Consider the following 22934-nt stretch of genomic DNA (forward strand, 5'->3'; position numbering starts at 1 on the left):
TGTTTAAATTGACCTGAATTGAATGTTAACATGTTCAAATTTTCTGTGAATATACTAAAACTGCAATTCGTTATCGATATTTTTTCCACGAGCTTGTAACTGCAGGAATAAAAATTATGTGACTTCTTTGCTGCTTTGTGATCGGTGAGTGAGCCAACTTCAACAAGACAAATAGATATAGAAGGAAGTTTAATTTCTCCTGAATCGTACTCAGTTAAATATTTTATAGAAGGTTGCCTTTAATAATATATAATATCATCCCTTTAATAAATTAAGGTGACCAAAATTTTCGATACTATCAAGTATCTAATTTTTTTATTTTTGTAGAAGAAAACCTTGTTCTACAATTTTATAGCTCCTATAATTTTAAGTAACTTTGTAGAAAAAAAGCTTTTTTCTAAAACATTGCTTTAGAGCTCAAGACCCAAATATCCCTCTAAATTTGGTTTCTGGACCATTGTGAATGTTAAAGAGAATATTTTTTCTTCTAAGATAGAGTGCTGCAAAGAAATACTCAAAATACAGACCCCGTTCGATTTTGGCAACACGCCAGAATTTTTTCTGTTGCCAAAATCGAACCATGCCAATAATGAACGGTTCTTTTTTCATGACTCTTTTAACTTTTTTAATGGCCAAAGACGACCTTAATAGTAGAAATGGCCACCAAGTAGAAATGAACTAGAACTTAGTTCCAAGTCGTTTGAGGTGTCGCTTGATGAGTTCGGGCTGACGACCAAGATACTTGATATTACCACCCGAACCAAAATACCTTCCTTTTGTAAGATGTTGAGCTTAAATTGATTATAATAAATCAAGCAAACTACAAAAGTATAACGAGCTCAAATCAAACATAGCTTCAAAATAAAAATAAAAAATTATTGTAGTCCTACGTCAACTATGCGGTCGTGTCTTGGATACCACCCTCCTACTATTTTATTTTGTTTTTTTTTTCACCGCGACTAATTAAATATTTGATCAGAGCGAAGTCTTCAGAAGAGTTTGAGATAAAAAATTTGGTTTCCCGAAAAAATGTACACCGCAGAAAAAATCTTTGTTTAAAAAATTAGCTAAATATACTTATTTAATAAAATTTCTATTTTTTATGAAAACTACGAATTATTAGCTAAACATTGATGGGCATCATCATGGATAAATGAGAGAGAAATTTAAATTTCAAAAATAAACCTATTTGTTCGATTGATATCTTCGGCAAAGTTGTAGACAGTGATTTGGTCCTTCCAGAAAAAAATAACACCGTGAATGTTAGCTGAGCATTGATAGTTGTTTGAACTTGGAGTTTAAAAGGCTACAATGTTTTAACCAATTTTTTCTCTTTGTTCTCATTTCTTCATGATCAGACAACAATCAATGTTTAGCTTACCTTTTTAAGTGAAATTGATAAAATAAAATATGAATAATTGAGATTATAATTTGAAATTTTAATTTTTGATTTTTGATTTAACTGTTTTTTTTTTCTTTTCAAGATTAGTCTATTTTTTCGGAAAGATGCAGTTATTATCCACAACTTTGCAGAAGTCATCCTACCGATTAAGCAAACCGTCCTGGCTCTAAAATAGTTTTTTTTTTAACAGTACCATTTTTACATAGGCCCATATCCAAAATGAGTCGAGAATAAAAGGAAACAACTAATGACACCTCTAGCCCTTTCAAACATCTGTACAAGGTGTCAGTCAATTGGTTGTCCGTTTTTTATGGAATTGAACTTACTTATTTGATAATGAAAATTAATAATAATAATATAATGGGATTATAACAGTTGCGAAAAAATATCGGTAATTTAAACAGTAAAGACAGAAAATGGAAGGTACGATACTCTGAATTTATGAATCATGTTTAAAACATCGATTTGATGCAACGCAAACTCGATGTAACGTAACGAGTTGAAAACAAATTTCATTTCAACGAAAAATACCAGTATTTAAGACTACGCAATTTTGCAGCTCAATCTTCACATATTTCGAGAAGGCAAAACTTTTGAGCCCGAAATTTGGAAAGTTGATTTTCATCAGCACTTTACAGTTCCACAAGGTAGCAACTTGGGACCGTTGCTGCTTACACTGTTATTCAATGACGCTTTCTTACTGCTCCCCATTGCTTGAAGACGTTGTACTGTGCACTCGAAAATGTTAACTTGATTTGGTGCTCCCAACAACTAGTCTAAAATTTGCGACTTGAGCGAGTGCAAAAAAGATTCGTGCGGCTTGCTGTATGGAATCTTTCGTGGCGACCCTATTAACATATCGTGACCGATCACAGTGTTTTGTTTTGCTGATTTCGTGCGAAAAATTAATAGCGTCTTCAAATTTGATTTTAGTGATATACTTTATGCGGAAAAGTTTTTATGTTTTTATTGTGCTTCTTTTAAAATGTACGATTTAGTGATTAATTCACCTAGAAGTGATATGGAAAATTTATATTTTCAGGACAGTGAGATAGAAAGCTAGTGTCTTCAGAAAAATTGTGGCAAATGGTTTACTAGCAACTTTGTCGAAGGCGTTGGATTTCTATCTCTTATGGTAAAAAAGATATAAAAAGTTTTATATGCAAAGTTCACTGAAATCATAATTTTAAATATAACTTTTTTCCTGGATTTTCTACATATTTTATACCTTCTGCAAAATTATTAACCAAACAAAAAATACACCATTTTGCTGAACATTTAATCTAGCTATGGTTCAGAATAAAAAAGTTACTCAACCTTTAACGGTTTTTCAAGGGTTAGTTTAACTTCAAATTACTCAGCCGTACGCAAAAATACGCAGATAACTTTATGATTTTCTAAAAGCATGTCTATTCTACTTCCAAAAGAATATAAAATAGTTTGTCTAATAGAGTCTTTTCGATTGTATCAATGAAAAAAATCTTTTGCATGAAAATTCTGACTTTAACAAATAACTATTTTTTTCTAAATATAGCGTTTTACAATATTCAGCAAAAATATAAATCCAATAAAATCGCGTAATTTTCTAGAAGGTCATAAAAATATAGAAAATCATGGGAAAGAGTTATAACAAAAAATATGAATTTTTGGTCAAAGTTCAACGCATGACATCATCTAAAGTGAATCAAAAATCGTATTTTTTCAGTTTATTCTTCGTTTTCTTCTCCACTGTTTTGTTCGAATTGAACGAGGAGAGTCTTAGCATTTGTGTTGGTGTGGCTTTACATATGTAACATATGTAAAAATATTTTTGCTGAATATTGTAGAACGCTCTATTTATAAATAAAAAAGTTATTCGATAAAGTCAGAAATTTCATGCAAAAGTTTTTTTCATTGAAACAATCGAAAAGACTCTATTAGACAAATTATTTTATATTATTTTGGAAGTAGAATAGACATGCTTCCAGAAAATCATAAAGTTATGTGCGTTTTTTTGCGTACGGCTGAGTAATTTTAAGTTAAACTAACCCTTGAAAAACCGTTAAAGGTTGAGTAACTTTTTTATTTTGAACCATAGCTAGATCAAATGTTTAGCAAAAAGGAGTATTTCTGTTTGGTTAATAATTTTGCAGAAGGTATACAATATGTAGAAAATCCAGGAAAAAAGTTATATTTAAAATTATGATTTCAGTGAACTTTGCATATAAAACTTTTTATATCTTTTTTACCATAAGAGATAGAAATCCAACACCTTCGACAAAGTTGCTAGTGAAACCATTTGCCACAACTTTTCTGAAGACACTAGCTGTCTATCTCACTGTCCTGAAAAAATAAATTTTCCATATCACTTCTAGGTGAATTAATCACTAAATTGTACATTTTAAAAGGAGCACAATAAAAAACATAAAAACTTTTCCGAATAAAGTATATCACTAAAATTGAATTTGAAGACGCTATTAATTTTTCGCACGAAATCAGCAGAATAAAACACTGTGCCGATGTTGTCTACTGTCGCAAAAATTCTAAATTCCAAAATCGACTTGCCAAAAATTCCTTCAAAATTGAGTTTCCGGGAGTCGCAACGTCTTCTTCGTTCTACTAAATTGCTGCAACCTAGTAAGCGTAATAATTTCGACCCGTTTTAACGACCCGTTAACTTACTTGCTCTCCAGCTGGTCTCGAGGTACGATGCTGGCCTAACAAACCAGTCGTCGTAGGTTCGAGTCTTGACTTGGGAGAGACTATTAGTGTCAGTAGGATCGTAGCGCTAGGCCAGCAATTGTCCTGTACACCTAACGGTTGGCTGTGAAGTCTGTGTATAGAAACAGAAGGTCAAGTTCCGAATCGGATTGTAGCACCAAGGCTTTTCTTTTTTAACTTGCTGCATACGAGAATTCTCCTAAGATCATTTAGATTTCGGCACACTGTCGCCGAAATTCGCAGACAAGTGCATATTCATTAACACTGTTTTGTCAGAGCCTAACTTTTAACTTATGTTCACTTTAACCAGTATTTTTTCTAAGTTTTCCTTATATTTACTTATATTCACGCTGTTTCTTCTTTTTCCATAAACTTTGCTAACATGTTTGTTATTTTAGTCTCCTTTCATAAATTTTGTATTTTTCATGATTAGAATGAATAATATGAGAGAGGTTATGCTTTATGAATCAGTCATCACTATAAATACTTTTTTGCTGCTGTTTTGATGTATTTGTCCCCCATTTTCCTGTTTCGGAAAACTTCATTTTGAAAATATATTCTTTAGCTTTTATATTTCCACTTTTCCGTTGTTTCTTTTATTGCTATTTTTAGCATTGTTTTTTTTTTTTAATTCTGCATCGAAAGATTAAAATTTGATCGTCCTCTCCTGGTTTTGCGATATGTGTTTACTGTTATTTCTCGCCAATCGTGTGAAAAGGGCCCATGTACCATTTGTAAACAAGCCATTTTTCATGTTGTGATTAATACAAGCAGAATCTATCCTTACAAATGAGAGTTATTTAAGAAGTTTTTTTTAATCAACCAATCTTATTTGTATGGGCAGATTAAGCTTGTATTCGTCAAAAACGTGAAATTGTGGCTTGTTTACATATGGCACATCAAAAATCTCGCCAAACATGTGACCATTGTTATCGATTGTATACGGGTGTATTGAAAAATGCTAGTGCAATAAAATAGTTCAATAGTGACAAATTAAGCGACAAAAGCTTCCAAGTGAGATTAATTTTGTACAAATCAGTTTATGAATATTTATCAAAGGAGCAGGAACGTTCGAAATAAAACTGTTACATTTTTGACCTTAATTGCAGCTTGAAACAAATAAAATTTCCTTTATCAGAGTTTGTGAATAAATCGCTAATATCCCCATTACAATAGATCTCGAAGTAAATATATCGCAAGCCAAGACCCGAGGTAAAATACTTTAGCATTAACACTGTCAACCCCAACTTTCGACGCAATAGCAAACTATTTATTTCAATTCCCCGCCCCATCGCGAGCGTCGTCCGCCGCCTTTTACACAATCAACTCTATTCGTCAACTGATAGCGAAACTGCTTCGAAAACTGCATCTTGAACAATGCATTTGCACCGCACACCGCCTCCTCGCTTCCTTCCAGTGCTGTCCAGTAACAATCACAATCTGCGGCTGTGCTTACTGTGTTATCAGTTATACAACAGTAAACTGAGTCTGAGTACCTTCCAGTTCGCGATCCGATTAGGGTGACCATGGACGGTCGGTTCGGTGCCACGCGCCACAGCAGACAACCCTAGACTTGCACGCGAAGCAAATCTGTCCGGCTCGTGCGATCGCGTCCCACTGCCGCACGGCGCATCTTTCCTCCGGTAGGGCCGGTCAATCTGGCTGGGGTGACAAATAAACACACCATACCAATAAGGAAGTTTCTGTTCGTTTGATGGCGCTGGAACTGGGCTGATCGGCGTGCCCGTGTCTGGAAAGCCCGAAAATGCGTGCTTAGGCGTGCTTTCACTGTATATAAAATTCCTGTGTACTTTAATGTTTGACAGATCCAAGTTGAAGGGCATCGGCTCGTCGCGGCACGTGCGATCTTAAGCTGCTCTAAAGCCAGCAAAGATCTAGTACTACAGCCAGTGTACACGCGCTCCGGGTTGAGCTCAGCTGGGTAGATCCGCTTTTTTGTTGGGTAAACAATGCAATTGGCGATGCTGCCCAGCCAGCTGAGAGTGAGTTTGTTTGTTGATTCGGGCGTGAGACCGACCGCGGAAAACACTTATAAGGCCTTCGAAAGGGCGGCTGGACGAACGATCGATGTATCTAATTATAAACATGCGATTTGATGGCGACAATTGATTTGGAATCACGTGATGGCGGGGTGTGAACGTTTCGTAGCTTTATCTGCCGTGCAAAGTCACTAGCTATTAATTGGTAGTTTTTTTCAACGAAACAAATTATGTATTATTTTTGTTATTGGCAAATGAGATTCACTCCGTTTGATAGAAGCAAAACTTCTAAGAATTCAAATATAAATCTTTCCTGGTATCAGTGTTTACCTGTAATTAAACTACCCTGCAATAGTTGCATTATAAACACTTCAACCGCCAATCTAGACCTACTGACGGTATCAGCTAAGTTGACCTTCTCAATGGACAATGCACATAACAATGGTTATGTTTTCTTTTTCACTCCCCACTCAATATTTCTTATCAAATAGAGTGGGGAAAAGTGAAATCAAATCCGATCCCTCCATCCACTTCTAAAAGATGAAGTCATTCTTGGCGGTGAAAAATATTGCTACTACTGTGGATAAATTTGGGCAAGGGGTGGCAGCTGCTAAGGATGGTGATACTAATCAATGAGCATTTCCATCGCCACCGCAGCCGCCGTCTGTACACTAGCGGAAGGGTTGTGCAAATAAAAAAGTGCATATGCATGCAGTTTTACGGCGGCAGCAGGTATCGTACACTGTCAACCGCAGGGTGAAGAGGAAGAAGCGCTGATATTTTCTAGCTCGCTTCCGCCACCGCCACCGTCACCGACATCGTAAATCTTATCGCTGCTTATGTATTGGTAGAATTTAGGGGGTGGGTACTGGTAATTCTGGTATGAAGCGGGTAGATGGCACGCGCAAACGACGACGACGACGGCGACGACTGAAAACCGATCTTCCTAAAGCCGCCAACTTTCGGATGATCAGGATTGGCGGGGCGAGAGATGGCCGCCATGGCGGTCATCGCGTCATAAACTACTACAACCGAACTGCCGGCGGTGGTGGCGGCGACGGTGATGGGCTTCAACTGCGATTGAATAAAATAGTACAGGAATAGTTAGTGCACTCTGCTGCAACCTAGAGTGGTGGTAGTGAAAATTGTATGATGTTTCCCTGTTTTTGCTCCCAACTATAATGAAGGGACTCGACTAGCGCATCGAGAGCGAGTTCCTGCTCAGTTCTGAAAAAGAACGCGACCGTGAAACAGTGATTTCGAGATTCCTAATAAAGAATTGATTTGAACTTTTTTTTCTTCTCCGTTGGTCCACTAGTGTCCCGTAGTAGAAACAGTGTAGTGAGTCCCGGAGTAAACTGATCTCGGTGAAAAACGCTGAGAGTACTACAATAACGCAGAGAAAGAAGAAAAAAACATCACTAGCGAGTCTCCGGTCCTCAATGGAGCTTTTCGCACAAAGAAGATCTTCCGCCGCCATTGGGCTAGGACTAGTATTCTCAGCAGTCAACAGAAAAACCTCAATGAACCATTTATAGATATAGCGGAGGACGAAGAAACAAAAAAATTATAGTGCCGCCTCCCTCCCATAGTGCCATTGAGATACTATTCAAATGGAACTATTTTTAGCAAATTCGTTACTAATTATAGTGAAAGTTCATCCGGACGAAGTGCAAAACGGGAAGAATTTTTCCGCGCCATCCAATTAAATCCGGATTTGATCGAGAGTGAGAGTAGTGCCAGTTGTTTTTTGTTGTTTTTGTTTCGCGACCGATCCCCCATTGTTCCAAGTATCGATACGCCCCAAGCAACGCGAGGAGCCGCTCGGATAAGTAAGTGTTAGCAAATATTGCACCAGTCGTCTGCTGTACGCCCAAGTCCCTTCATAAAATCGCTTTCATTTTTTTCTCGCGTCATTTTCAACCGACTGGACTCGGCGCGCATTGCATTTTCAAGGTTACTGGAGTAGTCGGCAAAATCCTCATCCCACACCAGCGCCACCCATCAGCCCACCCACGCAAGCATACACACACTCACTCACACTGCATTGGCTCCGGCTGCAGTGGAAAACTATTTTTCACGCGCATTCCCAACCCGACAGCTGCAGGCAGCCCCACGAGTGAAAGAGTGAGAGAGAGAGAGCGCGCGCGGGTGCGAGCTATCCAAAAAGGGGGATGTGCAATTTGCATCCGCCGCCACCACCACCGCCAGCAGGCGAAATAAAAACAAGTCGCAATAAGTTGTGTGGCGGTCACTGGAGCTCACAAACGACTACGCGTCTCCATTGTCAACGCGATGCACGAGAGGCACGTGTATCTAATATTTGTGAAGTTCTGAATAGAGCTGGATGATCCCGGTCGGCACTGGAGCAACTGTTCAAATAGGTTCACACAAAAACAAACGGCCGGCTCGCCGCTAGTGTCGTAGCCTTCGCTTTTAAAGCCCTTGCTATTGAGTGCGAGGGTCGGTTAGTGTATTAGTAGTATTATGGTTGCCAGAGTTGCACACCGCTCAATTCTGCATCGAAAGGGGTCGCTCTCAGATTGGATTTTTTTTCGTCATTTTCTTCGGTTATTGATTGTCGCCGCTTGTGCGATAAAATCGCAGTATGTATACATAGTGCATACATGGGACAGTTTTTGGGCTCCTCAACCTGCATCGGCCGGTGTGACGTAACACGTTTGCTGAATCGGAACTGAGTGGGTGGGTGGCAGAAAGTTGCGCAATCATCGAGTTTTGCAGGAAGAGTAAGGGGTGAATTTTGCGTGTGAGCTTCAAATTTAACGTTGTTCATTGTTTTTCGAGAGCATAATATTTCAATACAATAGAAAATTTTAATCACACAGGTAACGCAGACGAAAGTGAAATTAATTAACGTGTTGTGATTTTTATCCCTTCAGTATTAAAGCCAGGTTGGTTTAGATTTCAAACAACTACGCAGAACAGATATATCGGCAAATCAATGTTAATGCCTATGAAGATAGTAAAAATGATAAAATATTTCTATTTTCTTAGTAATTTGAAACCTTACATAGAACTTAAATATTATTGATATTGCAAAGTGAAAAAAATGTCGTTGATATCTTAAACTTAAAATTTTATTTAAACTTTATTTTTATTTTTTATTATATTTTAAACTTTAATATTTATCCACGGAGGGGGAGGGGGGGGTCAAAATCGTTAACAATCTGTCCACGTGGTATGTGGATGGCCCCTGATAAAGTTTCACGTTAACACTTCGCTATTGATGTTTTACCATGAAATATCGATGAGATAAATAGAATTATAAATCCCAAACTAAACTTTTTTTTCACCTTTCATACTGACAGCCAAGGACGTAAATATTTTACAAACTAAATCTGAAACCTTTCTAGTCCATAATAACTTTACCACTCGTAATCATAATGTTGACTATAATAAATTTCAATAACTGCTGAATCCTAAAAATACTAAATTTAATTTTTTTCGATCATTCGCGTGACAACTAAACATTTACAAATAAAGTCACCGAAGTAAACATAATTCTGCCAATCAACCGGTTAAGAAACTATGTTTAATACAGTGCTTTCTCGATTTTATCAACAGTCGTTTTTATCATTACTCGCCAAGTTCACGCTCGATTTTCTCACGCATTTTTTTCGGTTTTTATCTCGCTTTTACCAAAAAAAATTAAATCAAACATAATGCACTTCCAGTTGTAAAAAGGTGTATTCGAAACATCATTCCCACTTGTGCCATGTGTCCTTGCATATGTATAGGTTTATGAACTCAATTTATTTGATCAATTTTCTGGGGGAACCAAGTGTCATATCTGTTACAATATATTTGTGTCATAATTTTGATAAAAATGAACCTTGAAATACGTATTTCATTGACTTTGGAGCAAAATTTACGTATTATTCGAGCAGTTGAGAAAGAAAATTATTTACAGCTCGAAAAGCCCTACAGTTTGGTGCTGATAAAACGCGGATTCAAAAATTATAAAATCTAGCGGTTCCACAATTTCACATAAACAAGCATTAGACTCTGCTAACTATGCTAAAGAATGGGCAGTACAAATCATATTGATATTAGATGTATAATTGCCGTGAGAAAGTTCGCCAAATTTCTGTGGAGAAAAATATTATGAACTAACTTTAAATTTTTTATTTTTTTGTATCCTGAACTTATATTTCAATGAACTATGAAAGTGCATCATTTTTATTAAAAATATTATAAATATCAATAAAATCCAACACAAAAAATACATTTTTTATCATTTCGCTAAACTCACGGTTTCGACAAATTCACGGTGAATTTTTTTTGACCGTGATAATATCGAAAAAGCACTGTATTGTTTTTCTAGGCGCAAAATTTCTTGTCTTGATCTTTTTATTCGCGCAAGTTTTGAGCTGATTTTTCACAAAAAAATGAATCATACAGAATAGAATCAGATTTGATGTTTTTCAAAATCTTCCGCCGCTACAAGTACAAGTAGGTAAGACGATACTATTTCAGTGATTTTTGCCAATCAAAGCATCGGTTAACGCATTCCTCCCTAGTGCTGCCATATGGCATCAGCTGACGTCTTAACTTAAATTACAGTTTAACAACTATATTTGAAATTTTCAATGACAAAACCACAGACTAACAGACCTAGCACTTCGAACAAATTTTCAATAAAATCATCGTTTGGATGATTCCAGTACTTTACATTAGTAACACTAGCACCATCTGCTGTCGTGTTCGCGCTGCGTCTCGTATTTCGACAACAGCGCCAGCGTTACTGCATGTATCAAATAGGGAACTTCAAAATATGTATGAGATTGTATGACAGCGCCACAGACGACGTTGTCGCGCGATGACTGTTATTCGGTTGAAAATTTGATGAACGTTTTTTTGTGGCGATGGAGCTGGGTTCCAGTGTTACGTTAGTCAGTGATAAAACTATTTAATACGGTTGGAGAACAGATCGGTTTCCAATCAGGAATGCCACATATACAGATTAATCTGTATTTTACCAATTTTTAAGCCGAAAAAACGTCACAGAATTTATATATACAGATAAACAGATTTTCGTCAAAAAGTACAGATTTACAAATCTTCCAAAATTGACATTAACTTTGATGAATACTTCAAATTTTAAAGCAATAAATATTAAGTATATTGAATATTTCAATTCCTCACACGTTTCAAAAACTGATTTTGTGTTGGATTTTGAATATGTATTGGTCTTTGTATAAGTACATAGCATGAAAACTCAAAAAAATATAAAGTTCACTATGTTTAGATTTTTCTATAGATATTTTTGTTCCGGATACAGATGCTCAGATTATTTTCAAAGGAAAATACATATTTTAATGTGGAAACCCTCTTCCCAATTCACATTACCTACAGTTTGTATCAATTGTTCATATAGTTGCTGGGTAATAGGAGTTTGAAGATCATTTGTCGAGGTAAAAACTGTTTCTCTTCGCTGGCATAGGGTTAAAGCTTGATAATATATTTGAAAAAAAAAAAGTTGTGTAATGACTAAACCACGCTCGTTGTCCAGGCTTTTTTAAATCAAATCAAAAACCTCTTAAATTCGTACAAAATTTTCTTCACTTGTGGAAATTTCGTTTCAAAAAAGACTAAAGAGCAGAATTTATTCGACTTATGAATTAGGGAAAACATATATATGTCATACATTTTATTTTATAAATTTAACAACCTGAATAATCAATTTTAAAGAGAAAAATTTATAATAACATACATACCAAGGTAAAACTGGATTTTCGAAGAAATTTACATAAAAAAGGCGAAAATTTTGCAAGCCGTGTAAGAACACGTGAATAACTGTGCAAAGGGTGACCTCATGAAACGCTTTCATGTGCTTAACTTTTGAAGTCCCTGATGGAAAACCCATATCATAAATCATATGTTCAATGAAACCAAATAAACTGGTCGATCTTGAATCGATCTACGGATGATAGATCTTCACCATCCCGGTTTCCGGTTTTTTAGATCGATTCTTCAATCCTGAAAGAATCGAAAAGATCGTTTATTTTTCGATTTGGTTTTTTCGATCTTTTGAAAAGTTTGTTGATATTTCAGTGTGCAGAACTTTTTTTAGATGCAATTTTGAGTAAGGTATCGTGTATCGTTTCCATTGTTGTCTTATCGGCTTTTGAATGGTTGCGTGCGATTATGACATCATTATGCCTCTATATAACCCATTCCATTCCTGCCCATAATGCAACTGGTGACGCACTAGCAGATATGATATGATTGGAGTGCAACCAAATCGAACCATTTCGAGTAATCGTCGTTTCATGTTTTAGGGATTTTTTGTTATAAAGGCTTATTATAGAAAACGAGGCGAGCGGCGAGTTACCCGCCTGACCTCGTAGCTCGTCTGCGAAACTTTCGACTTAGCTGTAATAGGCAAGCGTGGCTGTAATAGGCCTTATAATATCATTATGAACTATTTAAATGATTTCGCTTCTTCATGAATGATGGATTATTCATTCTCACGTACACTGGTGTTAATACCTAACTCAATTAAAAAACTGGAGCTTGGTTCGGTAAATTTCACTGCGCTGCAAAAAAATGCTTTGAAAGATCGATTCAACAGAAATCGATTTTGCAGCTCCGATTTTTCAGATGAATCGGTCCTAAGTCCTAAGACTGTTCAGCTAAAACAATCCTGAAGATCGATTTTTCCCTGAAGATCGCCCAATCCTAATCTAGATGAGACGTTCAAAACGGTCTAGCCGCAGTCGAGAAAAAGAGAAAGTTGGTTGGATCCACAAAATGCTATTTCAAATTTTGTCTCGACAATTTTCAGTTGAAATTTTGTTTTAGGTTCCAGTTGAACCTATATTTCTTATTGAACATTTTTTTTTTCGCCAAGAGCAACCACTTCAGAGACTGTATTTTTATGATTCAATGATATCACGATCAAACAAAATTTTCGATTAATATATTCAAAACATGACATGTTTGAAACGTATTTACTTATAGTTAGGAAAAATAGGTTCTTCTTTATAAAAGATTATACGCCATTCAACATTCATGTTCTCAACTGTTTATTAACTCGAACATGTTTTTTAACAAATCGAAGCATAATATAACAAAAAAAAAAAAACAAAACAATAATATTTTCAAATCAGATTCAGTTTAATATTTCCCGGGCAGGAGAGCATAACAAAATCATAACTCATCAATAACATATTTACCTATGAGAACTTATCGTGTTATTCGAAGTATTTTCACGTTTCATACATGGATAAGAAAATGTTATAAAATTTTTATGTCTCGCTATGCCTTCTGTAAGATATTTGAGTTGCTTTTAAAATATTTCATTAAGAGTAAGGTTTTAAGTGTAAATTATTCTTAATTATTTATTACTAGCAGACCCGGCAAACTTCGTCCCGCCTATTTTTGTGTTTAATTTATTAATTTTCAACATTCCAAATTCATTGATTTTTTGCAATTCGTTCATATCGTTTGAAATGATTGGTTTTATCGGAATGACAACATCCTCGACTTTTGCCTTTAGTACATCACCTCTATTCCGGAAAAACTCATATTGGGTGGTATTCAGTTATTTTCGTTGTTTTTCAGAAACTGAAAGTGGTCATCTTCGAATTCAAGATGGTTTCCAGGGTCAATGCTTGGCTTCTATACATTATTTCGATTACGGAAATATTCATATGTAGTAGTATTCGGCTGTTTTCCAGAAGTTGCCATCTTACAATTCATAATGGTGTCTAAGGTCAATTTTAGCTCCTTGCATCATTCTGGTTAAAGAAATACTCATATTGGGTGGTATTCGGTCACTTAGGCTATTTTCAAGAAACCGGAAGTCACCATCCTGGATTTTAAAATAGCATTTGGAGACAATTACAGGCCCCTGAGCTTCATTCTGGTTCAAGAGACACCCATAATAGGTGTTATTTAGTCATTTTCGGTTGTTTTCCAGAAACCGGAAGTCACCATCTTAGAATTCAAAATGATGTCTGTGGTCGATTCTAGCTCCTGTTTATCATTCTGGTATCGAAGCATCTCATATTGGATGGAAATCGGCTGTTTTTTTGGCTGTTTTTAAGAAAGCGGAATTCGCCATCTTGGATTTCAAAATGGTATTTGGAGACAATTTCTGGCCTCTGATCGTCATTCTGGTTGAAGAAACACCCATATTGGGTGGTAGTTGGTCATTTTCGGCAGTTTCCCATTCACCGGAAGTCGTTATCTTACAATTCATAATGTTGTCTGAGGTCGATTTGTGGTTTTAGTGCATCAGAACAATCCCGGAAATACCCATATTGAGTGTTATTTGGTCATTTGCCACTGTTGTTTAGGAACCGGAAGTCGCCATATTGGATTTCAAAACGGCATTTGGAGATAATTTCTGACCTCTGAGCATCATTCTGGTTAAAGAAACACCCATATTTGGTTGTTTCTGGGTCATTTTCGGCAGTTTTCCAGTCACCAAAAGTCGCCATTTTACAACTCAAAATGTTGTCTGAGGTCGATTTGTGGTTTCAGTGCAACATCACGATTTCCGAAATACCCATATTGGGTGGTATTTGGTTATATCTCGCTGTTTTTCAGAAACCGACAGTCGCCATCTTGGATTTCAAAATGATATTTAGAGACAATTTCTGGCCTCTGAGCGTCATTCTGGTTAAAAAAACACCCATATTAGGTGGTGTTTGGTCATTTTCGGCAGTTTTCCAGTCACCGGAAGTCGCCATTTTACAACTCAAAATGTTGTCGGAGGTCGATTCGTGGTTTCAATACATCATCACGATTTCAGAAATACCCATATTGGGTAGTATTTGGTCATATCCCGCTGTTTTTCAGAAACCGGAAGTCGCCATCTTGGATTTTAAAATGATATTTGGAGACATTTTTCGGATAGAAACCGGAAGTTTCCATCTTAAATTTAACAATGGCGTCTGAAGTCGAAAGTTTTTCTTGCTCTCAAAAACCTCAACATATCAAATTTGGTTCCATTTGCTTGATTATTTCTCGAGATGTGCAGAAAGTTGTGTGGAACCCCTCCTTTCAGAAGAAGGAGGGGTGTCGAAACATTGTAGACATCTTTGTTACCTCTAAAAATATTCTCCAGCCGAAATTGGTTAGTTCTCAAGATATGCAGAAATTTGTGTTTCATTTGTTTGGAACCCCTCCCTCACATAAGAGGGAGAGGTGTCGAACCATTATAGACCTATTTGTTACCTCTAAAACCATTTAAATGCCAAATTTGGTTCTATTTGGTGGATTGGTTTTTTCAAGCTGTGCGAAATTTGTGTTTCTTTTGTATGAGACCCCTCCCTTCTAAAAGAGGGAGGGGTGCCAAACTGTTATGGATATATTTGATACCCCTAAAAACATCCACCTGCCAAATTTGGTTCCATTTGCTTGGTTAGTTTTCGAGATGTGCATGAATTTGTATTTCATTTGTATTGGACCCCTCCCTTCCAGAAGAGGGAGGGGTCTCGAACTATCTTAGTCACCTTGCTCGGCCCCTAAAACCCCTATATACAAAATTTCACGCCGATCGGTTCAGTAGTTTCCAAGCCTATATGGAACAGACAGACAGAGCTGCATTTTTATATGTTTAGATTTATAATATACACTACGGTCGCTTTTTACGCGGTTTTTTACGCTGCTATTTTTACGCGGATATGCTATTGCTATGCTATTACGCGGATTCCGGAATTTACACGGTTTTTTTACGCGGCACGTATCCCTTGCGTAAAAAGCTACTTTAGTGTATCAATCTTTGCTATTTATATAGTCTTGAAGGAACAATATTTTGAAATTGTTTTTTTGTTAATTTAATCAAATATGTAAACCATATTAGGATCGTTTACTTCCAGTCCTACATGATTAAGGGCACACGAAGTGATAAGCGCTTGAAGTCTCAGAAGTAAAATCAAACGCAGTAGAACATGCTTTTCGTACAATCTTCTGCAGCGGTTCACAGTTCATTCTACTCCGATTCTAGTTTTGATCATTTTTTGGTAAAAGTTGAATTAACTTAGTTGAGGTCAGTCAACCCTTAAACGTTCACATGTTGGACACAACTACTTAAAATATTTTAGTCATTACGGCGCATTTTTTCATGTGAGAGCTGTAGTAAAGCTGGTTTTTTTATAGGAAAAACGATGAAACTAATCATTTCAAGCCACATGTGCGAGTGTTTTCGGGAATTAATTGCATGGGCTATCATACCCCGCTCTGCCGTGGGCTGACGTTTTGACGTAAGCGCCAAATTTTCAAATTTCATTTTTTTACATATTACTATAGTGTAGGTAACCACCTTCAAGATGCGTGTTGCCGTTTCCAAAAATTTTGATAAATAACTGAGAAATATCAAAAATAAGAAGTGACGTTTGCGCCACCTTGCATAGAAGTGACGTTGAGGTACGGATGCGATAGTGTATCATGCTTGTGGAGTGCATAATTTTATTTATATGCTTACTGCTGACTACCGACCAGTACGCATGGCAATCTAGACTGTTCAGGCGTATCAACGTCACTTTTCGTGCAAAACGTCGAAAAGGTTTCGCTGTTTTGCAAAAGAAATGACGTTAGCATTAAAACTCAATGCCTTGACCTAAATAAACGAGTGAAAGCAATGGGATTCGTTTTTTATCATATTTACTCAGATTCTATCAGATCAGATTGCGTGATAAGGCGCTTCTGTTAATTTGCGAACGTTTTAGATTAAATCGCTTCTGTAGCGATTTTGTGTTTTTGGCGCTTACGTCAAAATCCTAGCCCACGGCAGCGCTGGTGCGTTCTGTACGATTCTCCCCTATAAGTGGTTCAGGTTTCGGAGCACTAATCACTGTGGCCAGAGAAATTTCATCTTCATCGGTAAGATTTTGAACCACACCTAAACGTTTTCAAGACTTAGTAATTGTGGTAGGCAAAACGTCCTGCCAAAACTCACGAGTGCGCACACGAGTGCGGTTTGAGCTGATCGACAGGTCGTTCGTGTTTTCGGTCGTGAATCGGTCTTTGACTGTCTTTAGGTTCAAAGTTTTAGGTTTACGACAGTGAGTCTTTTACAGGTTCCCTGGAAGTTGATTTTTATTAGTCTTTTTCAAGATGACCTATACAAAGATTTTAGCTTTTTCGATTTGCCCGAAATAACAAAACAAGGTCGTCTTGGAAGGTCTCACAAACGATCAAAACGTTGATGATTTCTAAATTACTTCGCCTAGAACACCTCGCATAGCCCCTACCACTGTTGCCAACTGTACAGATTTATCTGGAAATGTACAGATTTCCTCGGGTTTTTCGGTACAGATTCTGTACCGTACAGATTACAGATTTCGAGAAAAAGTACAGATAAGTACAGATTTTTTAGATGGTTAGAAAGGATTAGACAAAACTTTTTGGCCGACTCTGCAACGATACAATGGATGGGATCTTGCAATCCACGCACTTAGAATTTACTGCCAACTATCGGTGATTTGCTGCCGAGAATGGCACCACTCGGTTGAAAAACGGCAGTTGTTACATGTTTTCGTAAATCTCGATTTAACCAAACTAAAATGTTGGTACAAAATATCCGAAATATCGGTAGTGTTGCTGAATTATGGGTTTAATTGTTTTTTAGCTGAATTTTCAGGAGATTGAACCACAATGGCACGGTAATATGCATTACCGAGCCCCATTCTGAAGTGTGCAAAAATTTTATTGAAAATCGAGCTATTAATTTGGAATTATTATTAACTGAGTCAACGCAGTCCCGGTTTTCTCTAAACAATTCACGTTGAAGCTGTACAAATATAGAAAATAAAAACTTTGAGCCAGTGGTACAGATTTTGGTACAGATTTTTCCCAGAAATAGTACAGATGAAAAAGATTTTTGCAGCTCCCAGTACAGATGAAAATGTGGCAACACTGGCCCGTACCCAAGTTATGAAACAAAAATCACGCGGTGAAACCAGTCACAGAACTGTTATTGTAAATTATTTAATGCATTTTAACTGCAATAAGGTTACCACATGAATCCACAAAGTTTTATTTGTGGAAATACTTCTCCCAAAAAAGAAACATATTCAATAAAAAAAAACAAAAAATTTCGGTGTGCACATTGTAACGGTTATCATACGTCAAATTTCTACCAGCTATTGTTAGGACAACACAGGGTTTATAAAAGTTCGAATAAGAAAGACTAGATGGATTAACTTGTGTTTTTATGTTATTCTTGATATATCTTAGAAACGTAATAAAACCGAAATGCTATGCGTGACAAATTCGAGAGTAACAATTGAAGAATTTGCTCATAAGACACGACCGCAGGGTTACCGTAAAATTGCGACAGCCTGTCTTATGTAAATGTATTTTTTTTTTGCAATAGGTTACACTTGATTGGGTTGATAAATTTTATGTTGTGAAGCGGTGAATTTCATTCCTCCGACTCCCTTTTTTGTTCATTGATTGGTAACCATGAAAAGAAGCATTGATTCTGGATTGCCTTCACAAATGACACGGAATGATTGTAATTTTTTTGTTATTCTCCACTCCACACTACAAGCAAGCAAACAAAGGGTAACGATCATACACACACGCTACCAGCACACTCACAGCTATTAGCAGTGGCCAAATTGCTAAAGCAAAACGAGACGCGACAGAACCGGCCAAAATTACTTATATGACCGGACATATTCAGCAATGCTGTGCAGTCAGCCAGTGAGTCCGTCTTCTGTGGAAGGATGTGATCAAGTGAATTGTCTGTTCAGCCTTGCTGCACTAAAATCAGTTGCTGCCCTGGCGGTTGTCAATGGAACCAATTTCCTATAAAAGACCACTTTTTTCTGGCTGCAGTGATCGGTCGGCGTGCCTTTGCGGTCTAGAGCTAGTAAAACCACAACAATAATAGCAACAACAAATCGGTTATATAGTCGAATCGTTTGTATACTTGAGCGTCGGCTGTACTGGGGAAGACGGCCTTGTTTCAGGTCTGATTAGTCGAAGCTTGCGTTCAACAAGGCTTACAAAATCACAGTTTGCGCATTTTTGTGGACACGTAGCTAATTTTCCATACGATTGCTGTAAGAATTAAGAAAATTCGTTGCAAGATGACTAAGATTTCAGCATTTGAAAGTTGTCAATTTTCGTGACGCTTTCGATGTTTTCAGTTGTTTCATTTGTACCCCTATATATGTTGCCGTAATACGTAATCCTACGTCACAAAAAAGGAAATGTTTACAAACTGCACCGTCACTGTACCTCCAATCTTATTCTTCGATCAAAGTGGTCTCAAAAAAATGTGACAAATTAAAAGACTTTCCAGTAATAAAGGCAGATTTTTGTTTTTTAGTATTGTTGTGGTAACTGCATTAAATAAATTCGAAAGTATGCAAAGGCGTCACTAAACAACATTGTCCGTTTTTATTTGAAACAGTTTAAAGCGATAAAGTGACTGAATTCGAAGGATTCCCTAGAAATTGATTCTCAGTAATTGAAACTTGATCGATTGGCTGTGCGTACTTAATTGGTGTCAAAGGAAGATTGTGGGAATTCAGAAGATTTTTTTCGAATTCGATATGCTCGTTTGAATCTTACTACATGGACTGAAAGGTTTTCGACCTGCTAATGGAAAAAAGGTAGTTTTCATGAAAAAATATTTTATTTTTCGTTATAGTCTCCATGTAGTGTAATGCTCTTATTGTGGTAGTTTTCCATCATTCCGATGCCAGTTTTGCACTGCTGCGTGTTAAGTCCTCCAAAATAGTCGCATGCATCCAACTCTTCATTCGAGTGGAATCGCTTGCCACATCTTCAACCGGAAAAACTAGCAGCAATCGCTCGGGGCTGAGTCTGACAAACGGAGGAAGGGAAACAAGTTTGTAACGCAGCTCTTATTACGCAGTTCCAATTTATCGGTCGTATCACGAGCAGAATGAGCGCGAGCGTTGTCTTGGTGAATGAACATTTTTTTCTTTATCATATGCAGCTCTGATTTCGACGGCCAATCGATCAAATAATGTACAATAATATTGTCTATCGATTGGTTCACCATGTTTAAAGTAGTCTAAAAGGGTTATGCCTAGCGAATCCCCAGAAAAAACAATTTACCGGTAGATTGATATGTTTTTGAATACTTTGGACGAATCTCGCCAAGCAAAAGCCTCTCTGCCGACTGCCGATAGGGCTCAGGAGTTTGAGGTGGATCCAAAGTTCTTCAATTGTCATGAATCGTTGCAAAAAATCCTCTCTATTGTTCACAGTTAATGCAAGATTTTCCGTCGGAAGTCTTACATGTTGGTCTTTTCGATCAATTGTTAAAAAACGCGGCAGCCATTGCACGTACAGTTTCTTCATATGTGAACACTTACTCAACTACACTTACACAACTCAAAATGCAGCAGGTTTGAGTTCTTAATGGCAAGCGATACTCAATCAATACTATTTGGCTTTGCCCCACACAGAACAGTTTCAAAATACAAAAAAAAAAACAGAGTAATAAATAGATGTACCATTATAGCTAAAATTCAAAATATCTCAAAAATGATTAAAAAATGAGATGATAGATTCAAACTGGTTCTATAAGAATGGGAAAGCTTTCGTATTCGTAGGGATGAGAAAATAAATTTTTGAAGCTTTTTTTTTATTTTTAAACATTTTTCTCTAAACTATCAATTTTTGGATGACCAACGAGTTCCTTTGAGATGCATATCCGGACTACTTCGTGATTAGGGCGAAACTAGATTGGAAAACAAGCAAGGATTCGCCATTATCACGAAGTAGTCCGGATATGTTCTTATCTAGTTCGCTTACTTTTAGCCTCAATGCTTAATCACATCACGGAATTTAATTCATTTTCCAAAATAACAGAAGTAGTCATAGTCACATCGAGGGCTAAAATGAGAGAATAGATTAATAACATTCGTGTTAAGGTTGGTAAATCCGGGTAACCCCAGAAATCATTGATTCGCAACACTACTGTGTCAGCGTCAGGCCAAATACTTTTCAGTCCATGTAGTGAATTTTGCTCGATAAAATCTGGCTAGTAACTCAGAGAGGGTTCTATTCAAAGCTCTAAATCCTTAGATTCTAAACACAATTGTAAAAATACTTGAGATGAGAATCAATTTCCTATCTATATAGAAGTGAGTTGAAAAATATTTTCTAGAATTTATGAACTGTTAGTTGTTGTAAGGTCGATATCCTGTACGGTTTTTCAGTAATGGAGGAGAGCAACCCGTAAAAAATCGCGTCGGAAAAGACCTTAATGTATATCTATTTTGATAAGTAATATTTGTACTAAAAACATTCAAGTTTTCAAACGAAAAAACACTGAATTCGATGGGATTTGCTTGAAAAATTTCACCTAACAGTCTAAAATCAAGCATGCATGTGTCGTGCAGGACGCATGTATTTTTTTAACGGAATAAATAGAATGAACTCTCTAATTTTTTTTTCATTAGAATATTATCCACAAATTTCATCTTGAAAACATGTATAAATTTTTCAAACTCTTGCAGGAAGGCAAAACAATTAAAAAACTTCAACGTACAAAACCAATTCGAAATCAAACTATCACTTTTGTTGGCTCGCAAAGAAAAAGAAACAATTGCTACCTATACTTAAAGTGGCAAACACTCACCACATCGATGATTGCCGGTCGTCGTCGTCGTCGCTGGTCGGCGTCGATGATACGCGCACACGGCGTCCGGCAGCGAGACGCAAATGAGCGAGAGTACTCTTGCGAGCGCGCAAACGCCAACCACTTGAGCCGTTCCCGCTGGGCAGCTGTTATTTGGTTTTGGCGAGTAAATAACTGCAACTAGACTGCACTAAGCTAACTGCCGCATAAATGTGACTTTAACCTTGCACCTAATTATAGGCCAAATGACCGGTACAGACGCGCAAACATATGTACGTACCTACACAGAAACAGACTTACACAATCGGTGCACTTTATCTTCCGTGCGCGCTGCAGCGCCGATGTGCATCAGTTACTGGCGGCGGTGCGCCGTGCGAAAAGGTTGGAGGCTATGAACCGCAGTATCGGCTGTAATTGGGAAGCGGGGGATGCGCTTGATTGTTGATTTAGAGCTATTGCGAAACGTCCACTCAACTAGCCTGTGTGTACTGGAACACAGCTTTGCATTCCGGTGACGAAGTGCGGTGGGCTGCTAGTTGCAATTATTAAATAAATATTTTAACTCCTACTGTTTGTTTAATAATATATTCAAACAACTAACTACATGTTTTGCGACTTTTTCATTAGAAACAATGAATATTTTATTAATGTTAAGTGACCCACCGTGAAAATGGTAATCAAACAGCAGTAATGAGACCAACTGCATGTTTGTCAAAGGGATTATATGCCCTATGATAAGGCACTCCCGGACAAGCGTGTTATTATTTGACATTTGCATCAATTGCTAGAACAACAATTGTTGCATTCGCTTGACCTTCAGCTGACAAGAGCGTCAAGAAGTCGTCTATCGACTAACTGCAAGCTGCAGGAAGTGTTGTATCGAACAAATTTTCCGAAACAACTCACAAAAACAAGTTCATGGCGGTGCACGACAGAATGAATCACGCAACGTTCTCGACTTAGTTGGTGCGGCCCACCACGGAAATAAAAATAGTTTTGATATTGACAGTGAAATCTGCTCGGACACCCTTCGGCAAGGCTGTGTGGACTGACGCCGGGTGTCGATGGGATGCCAAGCAAGACACGGTTAGGCTGATTGCGCACTGCGCGTTTGATGTCTTGCCATCCATCCCGGGGTGGGTACCGGGTGTTATGTCATTTGCGTTGGAAGGCGCACTCTTAAAGTGCATTACGAAATGTGGTTTGTTTTGCCTCTCTAGACAGTTCAGCA

The 22934-nt window shown here is 37.2% G+C and overlaps 1 protein-coding gene across 5 annotated transcripts in view; it reads left to right on the forward strand.

Moving 5' to 3' along the window:
* LOC129720284 (PR domain zinc finger protein 1) overlaps positions 1-22934 on the forward strand; it is a 149961-nt gene that overhangs the window by 100611 nt on the left and 26416 nt on the right. The window contains exon 1 of one of the 5 annotated variants that reach the window (XM_055671743.1): positions 7319-7934. The exons of the other annotated variants lie outside the window; for them this stretch is intronic. The gene's annotated coding sequence lies outside the window, so the exon portion shown is untranslated. Of the gene's footprint in view, positions 1-7318; positions 7935-22934 lie in introns of those variants that run through there. 5 annotated transcript variants of the gene reach the window in all.

This window comes from Wyeomyia smithii, chromosome 2, assembly GCF_029784165.1.
Source record: "Wyeomyia smithii strain HCP4-BCI-WySm-NY-G18 chromosome 2, ASM2978416v1, whole genome shotgun sequence".
NCBI lineage: Eukaryota > Metazoa > Arthropoda > Insecta > Diptera > Culicidae > Wyeomyia > Wyeomyia smithii.